General features: G+C 48.7%; 1 pseudogene; it reads right to left on the bottom strand.

Annotated features, from left to right (window-relative positions):
* Positions 1-510: 510 nt before the first annotated feature.
* On the bottom strand, positions 511-21478 carry LOC114083519 (ruvB-like 1; annotated as a pseudogene).
* Between the last annotated feature and the right edge of the window lie 5522 nt (positions 21479-27000).

A 27000-nucleotide genomic window follows, 5' to 3' on the forward strand; every position in this document is an offset into this window, starting at 1 on the left:
CCTTGATCCCAAGCCATGTGAAGAAATATATATAACAATAGTAGATAATTAAGATATGGCCAGCTGGGTATGGTGGCACACACCCTGTCATCCCAGTGGCTTGGGAGGCTAAGGCAGGAGGATCTCGGTTTGGAGGCCAGCCTCTGCAACTCAGCAAGGCCCTGAGCAACTCAGTGAGACCCTGTCTCTGAATAAAAATGTCCTTGGGTTTAATCCCAATTATTCCTTGCTCCTAAAAAAAATTAAAGAGGGAGAGAGAGGGAGGGAGGGAGATAGAGGGGGTAGGGGTGGTGTTGTCCAAATAACATTTAAGATTTTATTTAAAAACACCTCAGGGGAGGGAGGATTCCACCAAAGCAATCCCAAAATTTATGATTTAAAACAAAAAAAAAAGCTCTTTAGACAGAACTAACCACACTGCAGAGCTCAAGGGAGAGGGGAGGCCAGGCCCAGGACGTGTATGCTGCATTCGTGGGGACACAGTCTCCATGGAGTACCGGCTGGGTCCCTTCATGGACTTGTCCTGCTGGTCAGCCAGAATCTTGGCTGAGGATTTGGTGTCATTAACAGCTCGATGCTCTCCTCTATGGGCTCTTGCTCAATGCTGTCCTTCCTGTTGATCTTGGCCAGCAAGTTGGCTGAAGTCACCAGCTGCACCAAGGACCTGCAGTGGACAGTTGGGCCAGAAGTCCAGCTGGGCCCAGAAGGAGTCCCCCTCAGGTCCACAGGCAGCAGGACTCTGCCAGCTGGGCCCCCTCCAGGCTCTGGCTGGTTGTTGTAGAGCCAGCAAAGGACAGAGCTTCCATGAGTGGGAACATAACAGCCCCATCAGGGAGGCCACCAGTGTGACATAAGTTCTGGTCCTCACATCTTCACCCTAGTCTAGAAATTCCTCAAGCCGGGCACAGTGGCTTCCCAAGGGCTCTGGAGGCTGAGGCAGGAGGATGGCAAGTTGGAGGCCAGCCTTAGCAACTTTGTAAGGCCCTGAGCAACTCAGTTGAGACCCTGTCTCTGAATAAAATACAAAATAGGGCTGAGGATGGGGCTCAGGGGTCAAGAGACCCTGAGTTGAATCCCTTTACCCTCATCTAAAAAAAATAAAACAGGCATCATCGCCCCCAAATGCCACAAAAAGCATTCCATGAAGCTGTGTGGGGTGCAGTGTCCAAAGCTGCCCCATGTAGCCCGAAGCCTGATGCCAGGACACCCCACTTGGGATCCCCAGGGAGATGTGTTTTCATATACGAATTCTCCTCTGCTGCACTCAGTCAAGGATCCCTTTTGGGGGCCCTGAGTTACAATGCTCAGGTTAATGAACTTTCCATCAAGTGCAGTTAGAATCTTCTCCCCAGGAAACCTGAGCAAGGAGGGTCAGAGCAGGACCAGCCTCGGCCTCAAAGCCAACAGCCTCTGCAGAACGGCAGACCCACCTCAGGTCCCAGCCCTCACCTTCCAAACCAGCACCCCCTGTCATCAGATTGGAGCTGTTCCCAAAGAACTGGGATCTGAGGCCTGTCCTTGCCCAGAGCTGTGATGCGTGGCTGTCAAAACCAAGTTCAGAGACAGATCTGCTCTTGGCCACTCATAGAGGAGCTTAGGCTGCTGTGAAGCCTCAAGGCAACAGTGGATTCATATTGAACTTACATTTTCAGAGTGTAAAGTGGTAATGGGCCCAAGAAGGACACAAAATTGGGGAAGAGCCAGGTGCAGTAGCACATGACTGTCATCCCAGCAGCCAGGGAGGCTGAGGCAGGAGGATCACAAGTTGGAGGGCAGCCTCAGCAACCTAGCAAGGGCCTAAGCAACTCAGCCATGCCCTGTCTCTAAATAAAAAATAAAAGTGCTGGGCCGGGGCTCAGTGGTCAAGGCCCCTCAAGTTCAATCACTGGCATAAAAAAAAAAAAAAAATAAGTCCACAAAGGAATAAGGGAGACCCATGCTTGGGGTAAAATTCGGCACCTTTCTGGGACCTAAAAGGAAGCAGATGCTGACCTCAGCAGGACCAGAGCACACAGCGTGGCCACGGCTTCTAAAGGGATTAAAGACACAGAGCGGCACAGTGGCAGTTGCTCAGAGCTGGGAGCATATCAGAGGCAGGGCCTCAACTCTGTCTTCTTTGGCTTCATCAACTGGCTCATCATGGACAGGATTCTTGTCACCCCTGTAGGAGAGAAGACTTTCTAGGCAGCTACCAAAGCCCATCCTCCTGCCTCCTGTGGATCCCTGATGTCACTCTACTTGGAAGCCTGAGGTGGACAGGCCCAGCACAGCACCCCTGGGAAGGATGAGGGGCTCCTGAACTCAGAGGGATCCTCTCGAGGTTTCCCCTGACCTGCATGAATCTAGCAGAGTCCTGCATGGTGGCACGTGCCTTTAAAAATCCTGGCAATTTGAGAGGCTGAGAAAGGAGGACCGTAAGTTGGAGGCCAGCCTCAGAAACTTAGTGAGGTCCTGAGCAACTCAGCAACACCCTGTCTCTAAATAAAGTATAGAAAGGGCTGTGGACGGGACTCCATGGGTAAGCACCCCTGGGGTTTAAGCTTCAGTTTAAAAAAAAAAAAAAAAAAAAACTCCGTCAGGTAGGAAGAAATTGCAATCCTAAGAGTCTCTGGCCTCTCCTGGGCAAAGCTCCAAGGGACAAAAAGCAAAACCAGATTCCCAGCAGAAAGCCCATTCCTGGTTGGGAGGAGTAGGCCCCCTTCAGGATGAAGAGCAAACCTGACTCTCTGTCAAGCGGGGCCTAGAGCAGCGCCAGCTGGGAGCTGGAGGACTCGGTGCTCAGGGTCTACAGAGGCCGGAGCCTCTGTGAGGCTGTCTGAAGCCCTGTGAAGGCTTCCGCCAGGAACCCCCAGCCCAGGGTGGAGAGCAGCCCCCAGCAGGCTGGCAGGCAGCCAGGTGTAGACAATGCCCAGAGATCAGCTGTGATGGCACCTGGACATTGGGACAAAGGGGCCGAAGCTCATGTTGTGCAAACTGCTGAGCCTCCCAGAGGGCCTCCAGGAGGACAGCACGGCCCTGACCACTGGTTCCTAGGGCCTTGGGCATGCGCTGGGCCAGGAGGGCCTGTCCCTGGTGCCTGGCATGGGCCACATCCAGGTCATGCAACGTCCCATCCTAGATGACCTCCTTCTTCTTGTGAATGTTGCCGTTGGGCAGGGCATGTCCTCCTTGGGCTCCAGAGTGAAATCCGTGGCCTAGGAGTCGCACCTGCCCTGCCTCTGCCAGCAGACCACAGGGCACTGGGACCACACAGTGCTCAGTGACAGAAAGGTCCTTGCTGCCCACCGAGGGCCCCCAACAGTGCCCTCCACCTGCGCCCTGCTGCCTGGTGCCATGCTGGGCTCCCAGACTGGCCCGTGCAACACCTGAGACTTTCTGGAAGATTCTCTCCCCTTTCTTTTCACTCCTGATAAAGGATCATCCAGGGGACTCACTGGAGCCAGGGGCCCGGCTCCTGTAGGTAGTGATTTATGGATGACACGAGGCCTTAGGCTCATCCATGAACCAGGGAGGTGCAGCCACCATGGAACACAGCATCAGATAGAGCAGGAGCCACGTGGTGCAGTCCCAAGGCTCAGGACTCAGGGAGGGACACCAGGGAGATAAAGAAAAATGGAAGATGCCACCTGGTGCAGCAGGAAGAGACAAAGGCTGTCTGGGTCCCTGCCCCCATACAGGGTTTGGATTTTGCACACTCTGCTGAAGTCACAAGGAGAGGAAGAGAGAAAAGCCAAGTTGACTTAGGTCCAGGGACAGCTGCTGACCTTCCCCAACCCACCCCCACTGAGGAAAATGATGCCCTGGTCACCCACGTTCCCCACTGGCAGACCCTCAGGCGTGGTGCTGTCCCCAGGGAGCATACTTTCACAGCCCCGTTGTTGGCCTTCATGTAGATGACCTCCCTGGCCTCAACTCACTTCTTCTGCAGACTTTCAAAAATTCTGGGGTCCAGCTAAAACCAAAGAAAATCACTCAAAGGGGGACTCAGATATCCAGGATGCAATTTCCAGTTACTTTTGTCCCCGAGGGAAGGCACCTTTTTGTAAGAGACCTGAGGGGTCAGGCACAGCGGTACACACCTGTCTTCCCAGGGACTCAGGAGGCTGAGGCAGGAGGATTGCCAAGTTGGAGGCCAGCCTCAGCAATGTATCAAGAGGAGATTCTCTCTCAAAACAATACAAAGCAAAATAAAAAGGGCAGGTTTCTGGCTCCCTGCTTAAGCACTCCGGGTTCAGTTCACAGGACTAAACACGAGAGAGAGAGAGAGAGAGAGAGAGAGAGAGAGAGAGAGAGAGAGAGAGAGAGAGAGAGAGAGAGAGAGAGACCTGAGGTAGCCAGTGACCCTAGGAGTGGGTGGGTATGTGGCAGGGTGCAAGAGCCTGGACTGGGGGGTTAGCACACCAGGAGGTGAACCTAAGTGTGACCATGTCTGCTTGCAGGGGACAAGAGAAGGTCACCACTTCTCCTCCTTGCCTTGCCTTCAGGGTTGCATAGTGGCAGGAGCATTCTCACAGGAATCTGGCTGCCCATAGAGGGGACATGTGTCCATGGCCACACCCCACGGCATCCCCCAGAATCACCACTACAGCTCCAGTTCTTGGGTTGGGCTTCCTGCTTAGACACCTAAGGCTGCATTTGACGTGGCCTGTGATTCCAGCTCTCTGGGCCTTGGTCTCCTCCTCTATGCGACAGCACCCAGCACACACAGAGGAGTGCAGCTCAGAAGGGGAAACATAAGTTGGCATCCCCCCAAACTGTCTGGGTCAGGAGGCTAAGGAAAGAGGATCACCAAGGTGGAGGCCAGTCTAGACCACATAGCTTGGCCCTGGGGCTGGGGCAAAGCCTCCTCAGTGGCTGCAATGACAAGTGTGCTCCACTGTGCCTGGCTGGCCAATGGTCATTATGTGGGGGACGAGATGGCAGAAGCAATTTCTTGACTTAACTACACAACTCCCAGGAGCAATGAGAAAAGGAAGAGCTACCTCATGAAGAGACCTATGTCAAATCCCTCTATGAGGTGTCCCTTTATAATACATGGTGTTGTCCTGAGTGTCCCATATGGAATCAATAGTGCAGAGGCCAAGGAAAGAGGGACACAGAGGTCACACCACTTGCCTGGTACCACAGTGCTGAGGACAGGGCTCAGGACAGACTCCCCTTGAGCTGCTTGGTGCCCTTGGCTGTCTTGAGCCCTATGATCACATGGCTGATGGTCTTGTTGTAGCCGCCCATGGGGTTCTCGGTCTCACATGGCGTCAGCTCAGTCACCTGCCCCTAGTAGACCTCCTTGGCCTCCTTTATCCACAGCCCTGAGAGGGACGGCTGATGGGGACACAGTGAGAAGAGGGACCATCCTTCTCTTCACATCCATCTCCTTCCCACCAACAACCTTCTTACCTCAAACTGCCACAGCACAAGAACTGACAAGTCACCTTACAGTACAACCCAGAGACACCATCATGGGCAGAGAGCTACACTACAGGGAGCAGTGCCCCACGCCTGTCATCCCAGCTAGGGAGGCTGAAGCAGAAGGACAGTGCACTGGAGGCCAGCCTCAGCAACCCAGTGAGGCCCTGATCAACTCAGTGAAACCCTGTCTCCAAATAAATTCAAAACAGGCTGGGAGATTGCTCCATGGTTAGGTGCCCCCAGTTCAATCTCTGGTGCTCCTCCTCAAAAAAAAAAAAAAAGAGATGAGGTGGTTGCTCTCCTGACAAATGAGAAGGCCACAGAGGACTTCTGCTGGCAAGTGGCCATCGGGCTCTCTGTGAGCTGATATGGAAATATCCCAAAGGCAGAGACACATGGCCACAGGATCAGACACTCAGGCCAATTCCCACTGTTCAAGGGGTACATTATCTTATCACACCATCCCTTGCCTTCTCTTCTCCAGAAACCCAACCAGGACAAGGACACTCAAAACTGGAAGCTAAGGGCAAGCTCTCCTCTGCCTGTGATCCACCTGAGAGCCTATAAATGGGGCTTTTGGAAAACACCCAAAAGAGAAGCCACATTCTATGTTTGATGAACCAAATTCCCAGCTCCTGAACCCCACGACAAACTTCCCAAACAAAGCGCAGAGCAGCTACGCACACCTTGAGTCCCAGCAGCTCCGGAGGCTGAGGCTGGAGGATCTTGGGTTAGAGGCCAGCCTCCACAACACTGAGGCCCTGAGCAACTCAGGGAGACTCTGTCTCTAAATAAAATGCAGAATAGTGCTGGGGATGGGGCTCATGGGTCGAGGGCCCCTGGGTTCAATCCCTGGTACAAAAAAAAAAAAAAAAGAAAAAAAGAAAAGAAACTTCTCAGACAACATGAAGGTATCACAAAACTCTGTCAAGTTTAGAAAATTCTGAGCTTTTAAGCCTACTTTGATTTTTTTTAATAGAACCTTTTCTATTCTGCAAAGAGGAAATTCCTCCAAATGGAATGCCCTCCTATACTCCCTGTCAGGGGACCGTGACATGAAATTCCTCCAGGAGGGGAAGAAAGGCATCTCCGTCTCTTAGCCACTCATATTTGTCTGGAAGTTTCTCAGCGGTGACAAGTAGACAGGGGAAGGCCCAGTGGACCATGAGCCCAGATGGTGGCCAGGAGAGGGGATGCAGGCAATGTCTCTGGCCATGACAGCACAAAGGGCATGGGTTTCATCTGCTGGCTCAAGTTTCTAAGTCCCTGACTGGGACCTTTATCACCTCAAGGGAGTGGCACAGATGGGGACAGATGACTGCTCCCTTCCTCCCTCTGTAGCTTTGCAGGAAGTCAAAGGTGCAGGGACAGCAGGCTCCTGTCTGAGGGGAGGCCACGGCTTTCCCTTTCATTCTGTTGCAGGATCTAGAAATTTCTCCTCACCTGCTGCCATCAATAGCCGCTGCTATGTCCCCCACCCCCTCACCCCAGGGCTGACTCCCATCAAATGTGCCTGGTGACCTCTACATTTTCAAATTTTAAAAGCATTTCAGTTCCTGCTGAGCCACTGAAAAAAAAGCAACTGTGTGAAGGCCAGTTTTATCAGGTGTTTGTCTCACAAATATTGTTTTTTTAAAAAAAATTTTAAATTGTAGATGGACACAATTCTTTTATTTTATTTTATTTTTTATGAGGCACTGAGGATGGAATTCAGGGCCCCACACATGCTAGGTGGGTGCTCTACCACTAAGCCCCTGCCCCAGCCAAGAAAAATGGTGTTTTTTAAATTTAAGTTCTTAGGGGCTGGGGATGTGGCTCAAGCGGTAGCACGCTCACCTGGCATGCATGTGGCTCGGGATCGATTCTCAGCACCACATACAAACAAAGATGTTGTGTCTGCCGAGAATTAAAAAATAAATAAATTTAAGTTTTTTTTTTTTTTTTTTTTTTTAAGAGAGAGGGGGAGAGAGAGAGGGGGGGAGGGAGAGAGGGAGAGAGAGAGAGAGAGAGAGAGAGAGAGAGAGAGAGAGAGAGAGAGAGAGATAATTTTTTTAATATTTATTTTTCAGTTATCGGCGAACACATCATCTTTTTGTATGTGGTGCTGAGGATCGAACCCAGGCCGCACGCATGCCAGGCGAGCGTGCTACCGCTTGAGCCACATCCCCAGCCCAATTTAAGTTATTAAAAATATTAATATTTAGGTATTTGAAAGGTTGTGATATCTTACTGGTCACATTTTTTTTTTGTTCTTTTTGGTACTAGGAATGGAATTCAGGGGCCCTCAACCCCTGAGCCCCATCCCCAGCCCCTTTTATATTTTATTTAGAGACAAGGTCTCACTGAGTTGCTCAGGGTCTGGCTAAATTGCTGAGGCTGGCCTCCAACTTGCTATCGTCCTGCCTCAGCCTCCTGAGCTGTTGGAATATGGTTCATATGTTTAATTAATGAGATAAATAAAATCACTGGCACATGTTTAAATAAGGAAAAGTAAGCCAGGCACCATAGCACACATCTGTAGCTATAGTTACTCAGCATACTGAGGCAAGAGGATGGTTTGAACCCAGGAGTTCCAGGACTGCCTGGGAAACAAAGTGAGACCCTGAAAAATAGGAAATGAAAAGGGAAAAGAAATGAAGAAAAAACAATAGAGAGAAAAATTTTAAATGTAAAACCTAGTTGTGATTGTACACACATATAATCCCAGCAGCTCAGGAGGCTGAGGCAGGAGGATTGAAAGTTGGAGGCCAGCCTCGGCAATTCAGGAAGACCCTGTTTCTAAATAAAATACAAAAAAGGCTGGGGATGGGGCTCAGGGGTGAAGTGCCCCTGGGTTCAATCCCTTGTACCAAAAAATAAAAATAAAAAGCCTAAATTCAATGTGACACAAAGCTTAGCTTCTGGACACATTTCAGAATTAGAACTCTTCAGTTTACCTTAGTGACACACAGGGGCTGGGGCTGGCTCAGCAGCCACGGTAGAGAGAGAGAGAGAGAGAGAGAGAGAGAGAGAGAGAGAGAGCCAGCCCATAGTTGAATGCTTACAGGGACCTGCTGGGGAATATCAAGAGGCAGAGCCAGTCCCCCAGAGAGGCACCACAGGAAGACAGAGTGCCAGTCACCAGGAAATCAGATGGATGTGGGGGGTGAAACAGGGTCCCATGACATCTCCCCACTTCCAAATGCTGCACCTTCCCACTGCATTTTCTTTCCTTCTTCATTAAATCAAAAGCTCCCCAAGACTTCTTAGTCTTTTTATTTATTTATTATTTATTTGGGTACCAGGGATGGAACCCAGGTGCCCTCGACCACTGAGCCCTGTCCCCAGCTCTTTTTATATTTTATTTAGAGACAGAGTCTTGCTGAGTTTCTCAGGGCCTCACTAAGTTGCTGAGGCTAGCCTCCAACTTGTGATCCTCCTACCTCAGCCTCCCAAGCTGCTGGGATGGCTGGCTGCTCTTTCCTGTCTTGTCAACAGCATCAAAAGAACATGAGCAGTCCAATCAACACATCACAGAAGCATTTTTAAGATGAAAGGATTCAAAGCACCGGAGAAGTAACAGCCATCTGTCACTCCAAGGGGACACTCACCGAAAGCCCTGTGAAAGTACTCCATCAGCACCTCTGTGTTCTTGATCTCCATGGAGTAAATAAACTTTGCTCCCCACCATGGGGCAGAAAGGCAATTTACTCCCCAGCTCCTGAGCAATTGCAAGGGCCAGGGCTGTCTACAGAGGCAAGAAAAGAAAGGTTTTCATTTCACAGTCTTGAAAACATAATTCAAAGACATCTATAAAAATTTATTCAAGAGGCTGAACATGGTGTCGCACACTTGTGATCCCTGAGACTCAGGAGGCTGAGGCAGAAGGATGGCAAGGTAGAGGCCAGCCTCAGCCACTTAGCAAGGCCCTGAGCAACTCAGTGAGACCTTCTCTCTAAATAAAATATATAAGGGTTGGGGATGGGGCTCAGGGGTTAAGCACCCCTGAGTTCAATCCCTGGGTCCAAAAAAAATAACACTAACAAATCAGGAATGATTTATTACATGACCTTCATTTTATGTTAAAAGGCCAGAAAATAGTGGATGATATGTGAGGCCAAATCTGAAAATGGTGGGTTGGTCTGCACAAGCTCCCCCTGACCGTGCCCTGTGGTCAACTATAAATTGATGCTCAGTAACCTGACTTAGGTTGGCAGATGCTAAAGAGAACCAGATGGAACAGACGTCTCGTCAAATACCAAATTATGGAAAGCAAATGTTCTCAAGTGGGCCCAGGACTGGGAAATGCCATGGCCTCTGAGTGCCATTTCATCCTTTCTCATCTCTGAAATGAGAATGAGGTCAGACACCAGGTGTGCAGGCCATGCAGTGCCTCCTGAGTTGCTGAGGGCCTCACTAAGTTGCTGAGGCTGGCGTCCAACTTTTGATCCTCCTGCCTCAGCCTCCCAAGCTGCTGGGACAAGGCCAACTGGAGCTACGTCCTCAAAGATGGCCCAGGGAAGGCTCCTCTTAGATTTTCTTTTTAATACCCTTTTGGAAACACCTCTGAGCAGCCGACCTGGGGGATGATCAGTGAACACTGTGGGGCAAAATCCACTAGCCCGTGGGGCAGAGGCTGGTTCTAGTTCTGGTATTCTCCCTGTTTTCAAGTGTGGTCTTGGGCACACAGCAGTGCTGATACTGCATGGCCTCACCTGGTGAATTAAAATACTATTTAGATTACAAGGAGCCAACGACCTGCCCACAGGATGGTTTGGTTGGGACCACGTAGTCTTAGATGTGCCTTTTTTGTGGGGGGATGGAAACCAGGGGCACTCAACCCCTGAGCCCCATCCCCAGCCTTATTGGGTATTTTATTTAGAGACAGGGTCTCCCTGAGTTGCTGAGGGCCTTGCTTTTGCTGAGGCTGGCCTCAAACTTGCTATCCTCTTCCTCAGCCTCCTGAGCCAACCACTGGGATTAAAGGCATGTGCCACCATGCCTGGCTCTTGCCATTTTTTGATCCCTAGGAACTTTCGTGTAGAAATCCAGGTATTTGGCTTCTTTTGAGAAACCAGGTCTGGACCTCGTGGCCCTCTTTTAGTGAAAGGGCACCACATCCTTGGGCTTGAGCCAGTCACTTTGCTTACCTCGCTGCCCGAATGCTTAGGCATCTGAGTTGGCAAGCCCAAAGCAAGTGTTCTAATAGCAAAGGAAAATGTTTAAAACAGAACACGGAGGGATGCGATTCCAACACCATGAGGCCTAGGGGAGGCCACAGGCGGCTCTGCCCACATGTTTTATTTTGCTGGTTCTGGGAATGGAACTCAGAGCCTTGTATGTGCCAGGCAGCTGCTCCACCACTGAGCCCCAGGCCCAGCATTTCTATTTAGAGACAGGGTTTCACTGAGCTGCTGAGGCTGGCCTCCACCTTGAGATCCTCCTGCCTTAGCCTCCTGAGTTGCTGGGTTTACAGGTGTGAGCCATTGTGCCTGGTTTTCATGTCCACCTTCTACCCAGAATGTCTCTTCCCTGTTCTTTCACAGCCCCCAACTCCCCATTCTCAGTTTCCAGTGTGAAAACAGTGACCACGTCCCACTGAACAGCATCCCTGCCTCTCTCCACCTAATACTGAAGGGGTGACCATGACCCTTCCATTCACATAGGATCAATACTTGGTTAAGAATGGCTCCATGTCTGTCCAGCTTTCTCCCATTAAAAGCTCATGGAAGGGGCTGGGCTGGGGCTGGGGCTCAGTGTTGTAGCACTCGCCTAGCATGTGCAGGGCCCAGGGTTTCATCTTCAGCATCACATAATAATAAATAAATAAAACAATGGTATTGTGTCCAACTACAACTAAAAAAAAATATAATATTATTAAAAAAACTCATCTAAGAAAGCCACATATAACTACCCTTTCCTATGGAGCTCTATAGATCTCACTGATCTTTCCATAGCCTGTCATCTTGAAAGTCTAACTTGTATTTTTTTTTTAATATTTTAATATTATCAGGCCTCCCAGCTGATCTATCATTACCCACCAAGACACATCCCAGACCTTTATGTTGTTTATTTTTGAACAGGGTTGCATTATTTATATTTATTTATTTTTTCTTTGAAACAAGTTTAATTTTGTTCCAGTCCTAAATTAGGGGAAGATCTTAAATCTTAAAAAATGCTCAAAAATCAAGCCATTATAAAGTTAAGCACCCCCCCCCCCCTTAGCAATAAATATTGAACTGATATAGGTGACTGAACTGATATAACTGATTTAGTTGTAGATGGACATAACACAATGCCTTTATCTTTATGTGGTTCTGAGGATCGAACTGGGTCCTGCCCATGCTAGGGGAGTGCTCTACTGCTGAGCCACAATCCCAGCCCACTAACTTGTATTTCATGGATTAAGAAACTTAGCTGTGTGTGGGGGGGTGCGTGCCTGTCATCCCAGCAGCTTGGGAGGTTGAGGCGGGAGGAAGGCTAATTGGAGGCCAGCCTCAGCAACTTAGCAAGGCCCTGAGCAACTCAGCAAGACACTGTCTCTAAATAAAATACAAAAAGGGCTAGGGACAGGGCTCAGGGGTTAAGTGCCACTGGGTTTGATCCCTGGTAGCCAAAAAAAAAAAGGATTTCTCAGTCTTTCTTCTGTTTTTTGGGGACAGCCTTGCACTGCAGGTTGCTTGGCAGCATCACTGGCCTCTAACACTAGATGCCAGGAGTCCCCCCACCACGTTTTGAAAACCACAAGAGACGACTTTCCAGATACTGGCAAATATCTCCTGGGGGGCAAAACCAGCCCAGGTTGAAAATTGTTGCACAGCTGATCTCACTTGGCTGGACTTCCAGAAAGAGCACACAGAGAACAGGAAAAGCCCACAGCTCAGAGCTGGCGAGTGTCCAAACCAACGACACCAAACAGTGAGACTCAGAAAGCACTGTGGTCATCAAGAAAGGGAAATCAGGGGAGGGCGCCCTATCCAAAAGTACCTCCAAAACATCCAGAAAGAAAGGTTCCAACCCTGAAAATCAGACTTCTTAAGAGCAACACTGGAAGACAAAAAGTACCAAATAACACTGAGAGAAACAGCACTGAAGGAAACAACTATCATGCTGGTGCAATGGCACAGGCCTATCATCCCAGTGGCTCCAGAGGCTGAGGCAGGAGGATCATGAGTTGGAGGCCAGCCTCAGAAAAAGTGAAGCCCTAAGCAACTAAGTGAGACCCTGTCTCTAAATAAAATGTAAAAATAGCTGAAGATGGGGCTGAGGAGTCGAGAGCTCCTGGGTTCAATTCTTGGGGTTCAATTCTTGGTAACCCCCCCCCCAAAAAAAAAAAAAATCGAAGATGACTTGGACAAGTTAATGTTGCTGTAAGTGCACACTGTATGGCATTCCAGTCTCAAAAAACTTCCCCCAGACAGAGGACTTCTTCATCCACCATCAGACACCACACAACACACCCTGACAACTCCATATATACAACTTCAAAATTAAAAATCAAGCTTTTATTTCACAGTTGATTGTGTTTCTGCTTCTGAAAGGTCAAGAGCCTGCCCCAGGCCTCCCAACTGATCAATCAATACCCACCAAGAGGCAGCCCAGAACTTTAGGGTGTTTATTTTTGAACAGGGTCACATTAAGTCACTTAGACCCTGGTGAAACTGCTGAGGCTGGCCTCCAACATGTGATCCTCCTGTCTCAGCCTCCAGAGTCACTGAGATGACAGGCAGGAGCCACCACACCTGGTAACAGCCCACTTCTTTACATACAAGAGTGCAGGCTCCTACTCTCTTATGCCAAGAGGCCCTTCCAGAGAACAAGCCATGCCCAGACCAGGAGCTCTGGGAAGCCAGAGGATCTGGTCGATCCCCTTGCAGATCCCAACAAGCTGCCCTGTGTGTCCTCTTTTGTCCCCTGGAAAGCCTGATTCCAGGGGAATTATCAAACTTTCTGCCCAATTCCAACATTTCAAATCAGTCAGCAGGGGCTGGGGATGTGGCTCAAGCAGTAGCACGCTTGTCTGACATGCATGCTGCCCGGGTTCAATCCAAAGCACCACATACATATCTCTCTCTCTCTCTCTCTCTCTCTCTCTCTCTCTCTCTCTCTCTCTAAAAGTAAATAAATAAATAAAATCAGTCAGCAGTTTTAAGCTCAGCACTCAACTGAGCCATTTTGTGCCATCAGGAGACTTCCTGTTTCTCTGCCTGGAAAACACTAGAAGCCCCTTTAAGATCCAAAGCACGTTTCTGGTATTTGTCAATCATGCTCCTAGCCAAAATAGTGGTGGGCAAAGTTCGCATTCGAAAAAATACTGTCTGACTCATTTTTCCCCCTCCAATAATGTGCCACAGAAGATTTTTAAATATTTTTTTTTTAATTGTGCATGGACATAACATCTTTGTTTTAATTTTTTAATATTTATTTTTTAGTTGTAGTTGGACACAATACCTTTATTTCACTTCTTTATTTTTATGTGGTGCTGAGGATCGAACCCAGTGTCCCACATGTGCAAGGCGAGCGCTCTACCGCTGAGCCACAGCCACAGCCTGTCACAAAATTTTAGGAGGCCCTGGACCAACAGAAATGGATTTTCAGCTGGGCGCAGTGGTGAAAACCTATAATCTTACTGCTCAGGAGGCTGAGGCAGGAGGATCACGAGTTGGAGGCCAGCCTCAGCAACTTAGCAAGGCCCTCAGCAACTTTAGCAAGACCCTGGCTCTAAATAAAATACAAAAAATGGATGTGGCTCAGTGGTTGAGTGCCCCCAAGTTCATTCACTGGTTAAAAAATAAGAAAAGAAAAGAAAAAGAGATGCATTTCCCAAGCAAAGAAGACTTGAAAGAGCTCAAGGACCATCCCAGCGACCAGACCCCTCAGAGGACTTTCCTCCCCCTCTGGCCAGGATGATTTTCATTCTAGAATCATGAGTTTGGGATCAGATTCCTTTCTTAAACACACATGTGACCCACGTCGCTAAACAAAGACTAGTTAAGATGTATATTCCATTTGGCTTCTACTTGAGGATTGTCCTCTTGGGCAGCAGAAATCAATGAGAACACAAGGACCTTTCCAGTTCCCAGAGGTCCCACCCACAGCACAGTTCTTCCTGCCATCTTCTTGCTTTCAATTAACTCTTCTATGACATCACCTACCTGCAGACAGAGGGAATAAATGGTCACTATTACTGTGTTTCAGTGGGGAAAAAAATGCAGTCCCTGGTCCAAACGATTCACAGACTGGTCCAACCAACCCTGGGCACCAGCACCTTCCAGGCACTGCTCTGGATGGCCCGACAGTGGAGGTGAGAGAGAAAAGTCTGCTGGGCACAGTGGCCCACACCTGTGATCGCAGGGACCTGAGAAGCTGAGGCAGGAGGATGTCAGTTCAAAACCAGCCTCAGCCAAAGTGAGATCCTGAGCAACTCAGAGAGACCCTGTCTGTAAATAAACTGCAAAATAGGACTGGAGAGGGGCTCAGGGGTAGAGGCTTCCCCAAGTTCAATCCCTGGCACCCCCACCCCCCAAAAAGAGACATAAACAAGAAACCAGAGGCTTTTCTTTGGCCTTTTCTGTTAATAGGAGGCTCCAAGGCCACAGTCACAAGCTCATATAAATTGCAGGTTTCTGTAGATGCTCAACCTTCAGGGAGACCATGGGCCATGATTCTATGGTCCAGCAACTTAGAGTGCACACCCCCAGCTGTCTTTACTAAACTGGGTGGCCAATGAATGGGCCATTTTTTTCTGAATAATTATAAAATAATAATAATAATAATAATAATAATAATAATAATAATAATAATAATAATAATTATTTAAAAAATACCGTAAGTGCTGGGACTTGTTACAGTTTCCACTTAACAAAAGTAGACTTGACTGGTAAAAGGATGGTTGGTCTGGGCGTGGTGGCACAGGCCTGTCATCCCAGGTCACCTGGAGGCTGTGGCAGGAGGACTGCAAGGTGGAGAACAGCCTCAGCAGCTCAGCAAGACCCTGTCTCCGAATAAACACAAAAAGGGCTGCAGTGTGCCTCCGCGGGCAGCGCCCCTGGGTCAACTCCGGGCACCAAACTGAAACTGAGTCAGGTGAACGCTAGGAAGGTCCCCATGCCCCCACGCCCCCCGGGCCTGCCTGCCGCCCCTCTCGCACATTCTCCTGCCCCAGGAGCCCCACGGCTGCCTGCTTGGCTAGGGCGCTCTCGTCCAGCTCCAGCCCCTTCCAGTGGCTGTGTGAGGCAATGCGCGCCATCTTCGTGGCGCTCTCCACCTCCTGGATCTTCAAGGTGCCAGCCGGGAGCCCAACCCACGCAGAACCATGAGTCACTACCCTGCACCCGCCCAGGGGTTACCAAGCGGCCATTACTAGGGAGCCTGGCAAGAGCCCGCCTCCGCCGGCGCCCCATTGGAGAATATTGGAACACCGTCACTCTCCATTGGCTCAGGCATGCGCTCATCGCACCTGCCAGTAGAGCTCCACCCACACACTTCCTGCTGTGTCTCTGGATTGACTTTCCTGGCATCAGTACTTCCAGCTTGCTCTGCGGGTGTGTGTGAGCGCAGAAGGACTAAGCCCCATAGTTCTGCTCCCTGGCTGACGAGTTGAGGGAGGGGTGGGTGGTGGCCCCAGGAGCATTTTTCTGGGTGTTTGTTTTGTACCCAGGATCGAAACCAGGGGCTCTAAATCACTGAGGACCAGCCCCAGCCCATTTTTGTATTTTATTTACAGACAGGGTCTCACTAAGTACCTTAGGGCCTTGCTAAATTGCTGAGGCTGGCCTCCAACTTGTGACCCTCCTGCCTCAGCCTCCAAAGCCGCTGGTATTTGAGGTATGCACCACCATGCCTGGCACCTACTCAAAATCTTAATAAATGAGTGAGACTTTGTCAGAAGCAAATGGCATTGCACCATTTTGCAGATGAAAAAAAAAAAAAAAAAACATCCAGAGGAAAACAGAAATTCCAGAGACAAGCGAGCTCACATGAGGGTGAAGACATGCCTGAGATCCAGTCCAGCTGCGGGGTTGCTGACTCCCATGTGATTTCCTTGTCCTCTCTAGTCAACTGTTCAATCTAATTATTTTATTCTGATCATTGACATCCTTATTGAGTCAATGTTTGCCTGTTTCCCTCTACTGCTTTACATTATGAAGGTGGAGAACACATATTTACCATTTTAATTTTAATTTTGGAACGTGTTACACAGTCTACAAACCAGCTTCTAGATAAGACTTCTTATGAATTCAAAGAAGGTTCTAAAAAACACCCCCCTGCACATGCACACACACTGTTGAATTCATGCTCTTTATTTTTGTACTATGGATTGAACCCAGGCACACTTTACCACTGAGCCCCATCCTCACCCGTTTTTATATTTTATTTACAGAGAAGGTCTCATTGAGTTGCTTAGGGACTCAATAAGTTACTGAGGCTGGTCTCCAGCTTGTGATCCTCCTGCCTCAGCCTCCCAAGTCACCGGGATGACAGGCATATTCCACTGTGCCTGGCTTCAAATATGTTTTTATCTACTAATAGGTACTAAAATGCCAGATCAATGCAATGAAACATACACCAATAATCCTATGGAGAACTACCTTCCAGAACCATGCACTGAACAATCCCATCTCTGCCACCTCTCAGTTTCTCATTCCCATCAACTTTCACCTTAAGTCCTTCCACCTCTCTTCTCTCCAGCCCAAGAGTGAGGCTCTCATTCACTTGGTTCCCAACTCTTTTGCTCCCTGCCTGCCTTGACCTCTGTCCCATTTGACCTTTGGACCCCCAAGCCCAGGGTCCAGCCTACCTTGCCTTCTGTACTGCTGCTCAGGAGGAGAAAGTCACCCATGGTTCCCCAGGAGCCCTTGTTCTGTCATGGCCTCTGACCACAGCTGAACACTCACAATTGTGCAAGTGATGATCTTGCCACAGTCTGGCTGGGCACAAAATAACCGAGCCTCCACGAGGCACTTATAGGTTCAAAGCAGGAACTCCTTTATTATCCGCACTCCTGCAAACGCCTCCCACGCGGGCCTTCCAGGAACACTACCCACTGGAATTCCCTCCTCCGGCACCTCCCCAAACAACTCTCCAGGAATCCCCGCGAGAACTCCAAAGAAGTGTGAGAACTTCAAAGTAGCAGGCGCCCGAGGCAGAAAGAGCCTCCCTATTGCCCACCAGTAAAGGTCAAATATACAATACAATCGATCCAGAATCACAGCAATTACATATAGCTTAACTCAAATTGAAGCCAGATTTAAAGTTAGGTAGTCAGTGTAGTTAGATAAATCGGGTCTAATATCGAGTGAAATCTAAAATGGAGACCATGCGGAGAATGACTCAGGGAAAACACAGGACAACTCATGGAATGTTAATGAAGTCCCAAAAAGGCCCTAGGCCAAAGTCCACCTCAAAGAAATGTTAATGAACAGCCCCCAGCAAAAAGGCGCTGACTCAGAAGTCCTTCCTGACCAGATTACTTCTTTGGCCCACCTGTGTCCCACCCCTCGGGCCTTCCCACCTACATTCCATCACTGAAAGAACTATAAAAAGGGGAGACAACATCCCTTCCACGGATTCCACCTCTTGGGTCCCCTTCTTCCTCCGGGAGAAGTCTTTTCTGCTGTCCTTTAATAAACTTCTAATTTCTACTCTGACCTTGCCTGGGCGTGCTTCTTTGGTGTTATTCTTCAACATTGGGGAAGCAAGAACTCGTCACCGGTCAACAGGGGTAACAAAATCATTATCTCAATGGTTCACTGGCATCATCTTTCAAACATTCCCTCTGGCAAATGCCAGGCATCATTCTGACTGTGCCTTGGCTCTCAACAGATCGAATGTTGTATTAGTTAGAATGTTAGTATAACTGCATTAAGTTAACAGAGAAAGTCAAAACAGTGGTGGATAAAGCAAAAGAGAAGTTATTTATTTTTCTTGGGCACATTGGTGCACGCTTGTAATCACAGGGCTCAGGAAGCTGAGGCAGGAGGATCTCCAGTTGGAGGCCAGCCTCAGTAACTTAGTGAGAACTAGTCTCAAAATGAAACATTAAAAGGGCTGGAGATGTAGATCAGTAGTTAAGCAACATGGGTTCAAGCCACAGTACCAAAAAAAAAAAAAAAAGTTATGGCTAGCTGCAAGGGATTTCCAAGAAAGAAAAGCAAAGCCCAGGATACAATGGCTTGACTCGATTGTGAATTCTATGATATATTTAAAGAATGAACACCAGCCAGGCAAGTTGGTGCACTCCTGTCATCCCAGCAGCTGGGGAGGCTGAGTCAAGAGGATTACAAATTAAAGGCCAGCCGCAGCAAAAGCGAGGGCCTAAGCAACTCAGTGAGGCCCTGTCTCTCAATAAAATATAAAAAAGGTCTGGGGATGGGGCTCCATGGGTAGTGCCCCTGGGTTCAAACCCCGGTGCCAAAACAAAGAATGAAACCAAATGCATCTCAAACTCTTACCAAATAAATAAATAGGAAGAAATGTTTTCTAATATGTTCCCATGAAGCCAGCGTCATCCTGGTAACAGCATCAGGTAAAGATTCTACAAGGAAAAACAAAAACCCAGGTCAATATCCCCATGAACATAGACACAAAATTTCTCACAAAAATCTGGTATTAGTAAACCAAATTCAGTGGCAGGTTTTCTCATTGATTGTGATCCTAGGGAGGGAACCCAGGGGTGCTCTACCATTGTGCTGTATCTCTCGCTCTCTTTGGTGTTTTTATTTTGAGTCACTGTCTTACTAAGGTGTGGAGGCTGGCCTCCAATTTGCTTGCCATCCTCGTGTCTCAGCCTCCTGAGCCACCTGGATGACAGACGAGGACCAGTGTGCCCTGCTGGAATGAGATTCTGCCACTGTGTCAGACTTCCTCCACCTCTGATTCAGTGTGGCATTAGCTGATCGGTCAGTTCTGGGGGTGACAGGGAGCTCAGCTGGAGGCCTGACAGTCTGCTCTGAGGTTCGTGTACGACCCACTGAGGAACACACAGGGTTAATGGCAATCCCTGACAAGGTAGGTCCTCTCTCAGAAAAGAGAAATTTTCATTTCACTCCTGAAAGCATAGTTGAAGCCCAAATTCCAATCAAAGGGGAAAGTATAATAACTTCCTCTGGGCAAATTTATAATGAATCAAGGATTAATTGGCCTTAATGAAGTTGAATTCATGACTGGCTGTTTGTAAAGGAGTCTGACCACCTTGGTTTCAAAATGGCATTGAAGTCACAAAAATAAGCCAGCATCTTATGACCATGAAGAACAAATTCCAAATCATCCAGTTTTGCAGGCAGTTTTCCAGCAGTCATGTCCCCAGGGACTGTGCCCAGCTGGGACTGAAGGGGACCTGGGGAGTGTGCTTTAGAGGAAGATGCTATATAGGCTAGTGATCTGGTGGTGAGTCCCACTCAAACTGGGTCCCCTTCTTGAAAGAATTCCCCACACAAAGACACTTCGCCAGGAGAATTCCAATTTTATTGCAAAAAGCAGTGTGCTTATATAGAACTAAGGGGGAGATGGTAGGGTTTAGATAAATGGCAGGCAACCCGTTTATTGGCAAGTTCTTTCAGATATCAGCTCCGGAGCCCAGGAATTAGTTCTCATTGGGGCTAAGGTTCCCCGCCAGCAAGATTTGAAATTGGCGCCGGCGGGAGAGTTCACACGTGCGGGAACTTTTCGCGCCACTGCAGAAAAGAAGAAGGTAGGAAGAAGAGGTGCTTAGGCGCCATGTTGGGTTTTTTTCTCTGGGGTATGGCTGCCGTTTATACTTTTCCCAACATTCCACCCTTTTTGTTTTCTTAGGAAGTGGGACGTCGTTGGTCAGATCCGGCTGCTTCCTGCTGTGTGGGGGCGCTGTGGGGCCTAGAAAGGGAAGTGGAGGAATGCTCGAGGGGCAGGTCTGGGGATATAATGGCAGCCAGAAATAAAACCCAGTGGCTATAGACAGCTACTTCTGTAGGGGTGAAGTCTGTGAAAGTTCCCTGAAGCCACAAGTTGTCGATGGCATCGAACCAGTCCTGGATGGAGGAGATTGTTGGTATCAGCCACTGGTCCTGTAACAGAGACTCTAGGAAATACTGGAAGCGTTGCCTGGTCATGGCGTCACCAGCACCTGAAGAAGATCAGAGCGAATAAAAACAGAATGAAGATAAAAATTAAAGCAAAGGTCAATTTTTGGCAGAAGTTCCATGTTGGGGGACTGACAGAGAAGAGGCCAAGGGCCATGAGGAAGCTTAGAAGGACATAAAGACTCATGAATCCAGGATGGCAGATTAAGAGGTTCTCTGAGCTCGTTGTCTCCCGCTGTCTGATGTCCCTTGCATTCCATCGTGCCTGGTAGTGAGCTTCAGCACTGAGTGAACTGTTCTCTTGGAGATGTTGGGGGTTCATCGGTCATCAGAGGCTGGTAGTGCCTAAGCAGAAGCTGGTTGAAAGTTTGATTGGAAATTTTTTGCAATTGGGTTTGAAGGAACTTCATTATACAGGGCAAGAGAGCACAAAAAAGGAGCATCCCAATAAGGGGTCCCAAGATAGGTAGTAAGTACGTGGCAAGAGAGGATTGGAAGAACCCCGTTATGGGATGAGAGGAGGTGGGTTTGAGCAGTTGGGTCGATAATTCCTGCAATTTAACAACATTTTTTTCTATTAGCCCAGACTCATTAACATAGTAGCAACATTCCTCTCTGAGGAACAGGCATGTACCCCCTTTTTCTGCAGTGAGAAGATCAATCGCCCTTCGGTTTTGTAAAGCCACTTGTGCCAATGAAGTAACCTGTCGCTGCAAGGAGCCCAAAGACTCAGCAGTGGTATCGAGTGCTTCCTGCAGTTTTTGTTGCAGGTCATTGGATGCCCACAGAGCATGACCTATAGCTCCACCAGAGAGTCCGAGACTTGCCACTGAGGTTGTTGAAGTGAGGCCTACCAGAACCGGCAGATAGACTGCCCTACGGGTGCGGGAAGGTAGGGCCAGCTGCCGGAATTCGGTGGGAGTATACAAAGACAGCTGAGGAACTACAGTAACCAAGAAACAGGTGCCAGAGACATTGATCGTTGAGGTACTTAAAGACCCGTTACACCAGAGGAAATGTCCAGGTTGCATAAACGCAGGGCTCAATGGGGTGCTATAGCTCAAGGAACAAATGGGTAAAGGATTCATTGTTGGCAGGTGGAAACAGATGAAAGGCAATGAAGTATTGGTGGAATAACTTTCCCACAGTGGGATACCTGTCACATGTAGGGGTTGTCCTTTCTTAGAGAAATTGTAGGTTTTTGCTGAAATATTTCCTGCCGCTAATGGGACTGCTGCTAGAAGTGGACGACTAAGTGAAGCACAGAGAAAGCACTGAGAAGTAGGCACAGAAAGAGGGGTGGAGTTTAATAATCGAAGAGTTTGGTGTAGCAAATTGAGCCATGTGGGAGGGGGGCCTAAGGGGGTTGAAGGCTCTCAATCTTCTTTGGATGGGCTATGGATAAGATCTCGAAGTTTTGATTCTGACTCCTTGATGTGTTCGACTACCTGGATGGTTGCTTTAGGTGGCATAATCAGGGTGCGGCCAACAGTCATCCACCCTGTGGGTCTGGCTGAGGTTGTCCAAGCATAGACAGCAAACTCAACATAGTCCCAACGTTTGGCCTTGGGGTCAGGTATATCTAAAGTATACCATCCATTGTTATCAGATGAAGAGCCTTTATGCCACTTTAGGTAACTAGAAGTCCACCCTTCAGGGTAACCAAGTGAGTGGTAAGAATAGCTACCACGTTCATCATGGAACCTGTATGACCAATAGGGGCACCCATTATATATCTCAGGTCACCAATGACAATAGTCTTTGGTTTGATCAAAAAGGAAGCAAATGAAAGGCCAGTTCCAGCTACCAGGGACAAAGGTCCTTGAAGGTGACAATTTTAGGGAAATAGAGGTGCAGTTGTGGATGAAGCAAGTAGTTGCATCCACTGCGCAGACTTTCTGCATGCCATGTTCTGAGTATCATTCCCGAAGAGTGAATAAATACATGGTAGGAGAGGAGGGTAAAGACCAGTCCCGACAGAGCACAGAAAATAAGCAGAGCACAAAAAACAAACAGAGAGAGAAGACTAGGGTGTTGGGAGAGCTCATTGTGCCTTCTTTAAGAGGAATTGGGCTGTGGAGAACACCGTGTGAGCCGCAACATAAAGGGGTGAGATGGGTGTGGAGAGCAGGAGTAAAGGGGAGGTTCAGGAGGTGATTCTTGGAGTTCCTCTGGGGTGGTCCTATCGTCAGCAGGTGGGGCCTCCTGGTGATATGGCTTCAACCTAGAAATGTGAATCCAGGGAGTGGGACGGTTGTCTGGTAAGGAGAGTTTGGCGGCGGTGTGGGTACAGAGAATGACAGGATAGGGGCCTTCCCATTTTGGGGCAAGAGACCCTTTCAACTATGGGGTGTTATAATAGACTAGACTCCCAGGTGTTAAGGGAGGAGTGTTTGGAGAGGAGACTGGGTCCGGAAGAAGCCAGTCCTGATATTTCCAGAGTTCTGAGCGGAGATGAAACAAGAGAGGCAAAGACAAATCTTGGGTGAGAGGTCCTTGTGAAACGACCAGCCCAGAGGGTATAAGAGGTCTTCCATACATTATCTCAAAGGGAGACAGTAAAGATGGTTTCTTAGGGAGAGCTCTGATTCGAAGCAAATCCAAGGGAAGGAGTTTGACCCAGTCTAAGTTTAATTCCATTGTCAATTTGGTAAGGACTTCCTTTAGAGTACGATTTACCCTTTCCACTTTCCCTGAAGCCTGGGGGCGATATGGACAGTGGAAATGCCACTTGAAGGAGAGGACTTGAGAGACCTTTTGTGTGATCCTAGAAATAAACTCAGGGCCATTGTCAGATTGTAAGGAAGTGGGCATACCAAACCTGGGGATAATGTATGTCAGTAAGATTGAAGCTACAGTGGAAACCTTTTTATTGGAAGTGGGAAATGCCTCAACCCAACCAGAGAAAGTGTCCACAAAGACAAGGAGGTATTTAGTGCGCCATACTGTGGGCATGTTGTTGAAGTCTACCTGCCAGTCAGCAGCGGGAATGTGTCCCCGGGCTTGGTGGGAAGGGAAAGGTTTGGGCCTTAAAGGAGTATGAGGGTTGGTCTGCTGACAGATCTGACAATTAGAGGCTATATTTTGGAGCATGGCTTTGTCAGAGGGGGTGAGGGAGAAGAAGCTCTGTAGAAAGAGGGTTAAAGACTGAGAATTGGAATGGAATAGAGTATGAAGGAACTTGAAAAGATCCTTGTTCTTACTGGAAGAAGTAGGGACTTCAGATGAGCTGTCTAAAGTGGCCATTATATGTCCTCCAGGGGGGCCATAATTGGAAGTGGTAGCAGCTATTCATGCCGCCTGGTCAGCTTTGGCATTGCCCTCAGTGATGAGAGAGCCGTCCTTCTGATGGGACCTACAATGGACAACTCCCAACTGGGTGGGTAAGTGGGAGGCCTCTATCAGATTGGTTATAAGAGCCGAATTAGTGATGGCATTACCTTTGGTGGTAAGTAGGCCTCGCTCCTTCCATATTGCAGCATGGGATAATAAGATATGGAAGACATATTTTGAGTCAGTATAAAGGGTGAGGGATTTGCCTTGTGCTAGAAGGCAGGCACGAGTGGCTGCTATAAGTTCAGCCTGCTGGTTGGTAGTTCCTGAAGGCAGAGTTTTGGCCTCTATAATCTCAGTGGCTGAAACTACAGCATATCCAGAGTAATGAGTGCCGTTCTGCCTAAAGGAACTGCCGTCAGTGAACCAGATAAGGTCAGGCTTGGTGAGTGGTCCCTCAGAAATAGAAGAATGACAGGGGAGGAAATCATCTAAGGTTTCCAAGCAATTTTGAGTTGGTGTGTTAGACGTGGGAGTCATTGGGAGCAGTGAGGCAGGGTTCAGTGCAGAGCAGGGGAGGAAAGTAATATTAGGGTTTTCCAGAAAGGAAGTAAGGAGCGACAGAACTCTGGATGGAGGAAGGGTTTGAAGGCCATTATAAGCTAAAAGATCCTTCAAGTGATGTGGGGAGTGGATAGTTAAAGGGGCCCCAAAAGTCAGCTTAGATGCTTCTTTGTGTAAAATTTGTCCAGCAGCCAGAGCTCTTAAGCAAGGGGCCCACCCACGGATGGTAGGGTCTAGTTGTTTGGACAAATATGCCACAGGTGCAAATGTAGGCCCATAGTTTTGACCTAAGACCCCAAGTGCTTGTCCCCCTTTTTCATGGACATATAGATGAAATGGTCTTGAAAGATCAGGAAGGTGAAGGGCTGGTGCCTTTAGGAGGAGTTGCTGAAGCCTGCGGAAGTGGTAGTTGGGGGAGGAGGCAAGAGATTCACTAGGGGGTCCCTTTGCTAGGTCATACGGGGGTTTGGCTAGAAGAGAATAATTTGGGATCCAGGCCCTAAAATAACCTGCTAGTCCTAGGAATGATAGTATTTCGGCTTTCGTATGGGGCACTGGAAGATTAGAGAGGAGTTGTCTCCTATCCAGTGTTATTTCCTTTTTCCCAGGTGTAAGACAAAAACCAAGATAGGTGACAGAAGACTGGGAAACCTGGGCCTTGTGGGGAGACACCCTATATCCCTTATTTGCTAGGAAATTGAGAAGCTGGGCGGTGTGGGATTGAGAGTGTTCCCAAGAGGGACTACATAGAAGAAGATCATCGACATATTGTAGGAGAGTAGAGTCAGGACAGGTGGGGTGAAAGGATGTGAGGTCCTGGGCAAGAACTTGGCCAAAGAGATGGGGGCTATCCCTGAATCCCTGTGGGAGGACAGTCCAGGTAAGCTGACGAGAATAGCGGGTGTGAGGGTCAGTCCACATAAAAGCAAAGATATCCTGAGATTCTGAGGACAAGGGAATAGAAAAGAATGCATCTTTTAAATCTAGGACCAAGAAGTGTGTAGTAGTAGCAGGGATCTGAGAGAGGAGGGTGTAAGGGTTGGGCACTAGCGGGTGGATGGGGACCACAGAGGAGTTGACAAGGCGAAGGTCTTGAACCAGCCTGTAGGAACCGTTAGGTTTCTTAACTGCCAGAATGGGGGTGTTGAAAGGAGAGTGTGTAGGCCTAAGATACCCCTTTCGTAATAAATCCTGGATGATGGGTTCTAATCCAAGGAGGGCTGTGGTTGTGAGTGGATATTGTGGTTGACTAATATATCTTGAAGGGTCCCGTAAGACAATATGAATAGGACTGCATTTAGCCATAGAGGGTGTAGTTGTGTCCCAAACCTCAGGGTTAACTGGTTTAGATAGTTGTGGAAGAGTGCGTGAAGGAGGTGTATCTGCCCCTAGGAACATCATGAGGAAATGAGAGGTAGGAGAGGTGTGGGGTGATATGTGAATGGTGACTTTCAATAGTGAGAGTATGTCCCTTCCCAGAAGGGGAATGGGGCAATGGCTCATAACGAGAAAGGAGTGTGTGAAGGACAAAAGGGATCCCTGCATATAACATGATAAGGGGAGGGGGGGTTAGAGGGAAAATCTGTTTACCTCCTACCCCGACAATAGGAGTTTTTGAGGGTGTGGTAGGACCCCAATACTCCCTCAAGACCGAAAAAGCGGCACCAGTATCCAAGAGGAAGGTAATGAAGCGTCCATCCACCAGGAAGGTGACCCTAGGCTCTTGCTTTTTGATGGTAATAGTCGGGAGGGAAGGCCCAGGGCTCCGTCAATCCTCCTCTTCCAAGCCCAGGAGAGGCTGGGGTTGCCGGGAAGCTGACCAACCTCCCTTCCGGGTTGTTGGGCAGTCTGCCCCCCAGTGTCCCCTTTGATGGCATTTTGGGCAGGGGTTGGAGGGTGTCCTCGGCAAAGGACAATCCCTGGCCCAATGTCCCTCCTTACCACATTTGAAGCAAGCTCCAGGGGGTGTCTTATTAGGAAGGCGTGGTGATGACCTTCTCTGAATGACCTGGGCCAACATTTGGAATTTGGCATTTTCAGCTCTCTGCCTATGGCGTTCACTTTCATCTTCTCTACCATGAAAGACCTTGAAAGCGACAGCGAGGATTTCAGTCTGAGGAGTAGCAGGGCCCTGTTCAAGCTTTTTAAGCTTGGCTTTAATGTCAGGCTAGCTTTGGGCCAAAAATATGTCATTAAGACATGACGGCCATCAGGAGTTTCTGGGTCGAGGTTTGTGTACTGTTGAAGGGCCTTGGTTAGTCTATCCAGGAATTCTGAAGGTGTTTCCTCCTTCCTTTGAATGACCTCCTGTACCTTTTGAAAGTTAACAGCCTTGCGGGTGGCCTTTTTTAGGCCCGCCAAGAGGCAGGATGTAAAAAGGTCATGAGACTGTAAGCCTTCAGGGGTGTTGTAATCCCATAGGGGATCCTGCTCTGGGACAGCATGAGGGCCCGTTGGGTGGTTAGGATTGGTCCTATGATTTTCATCAGCATGGGCTTGGGCTAGCTCCCAGACCGGTCGCCTTTCCTCGGGGAGAAGTGTATTGGCCAAGAGTATGTAGATGTCATGACGAGTGAGGCTATATGCTTGTAGGACCCATTGAAACTCCCAAATGTAAGTGGTGGGGTCAGTGGTGAATGAGCCTAACTTCCTCTCTAGCTGAGTAATGTCCGACATGGAGAAGGGCACGTGGACTCTGATGACACCCTCAGGACCA

The sequence above is a fragment of the Marmota flaviventris genome, chromosome 2 (assembly GCF_047511675.1).
Source record: "Marmota flaviventris isolate mMarFla1 chromosome 2, mMarFla1.hap1, whole genome shotgun sequence".
Taxonomy (NCBI): domain Eukaryota; kingdom Metazoa; phylum Chordata; class Mammalia; order Rodentia; family Sciuridae; genus Marmota; species Marmota flaviventris.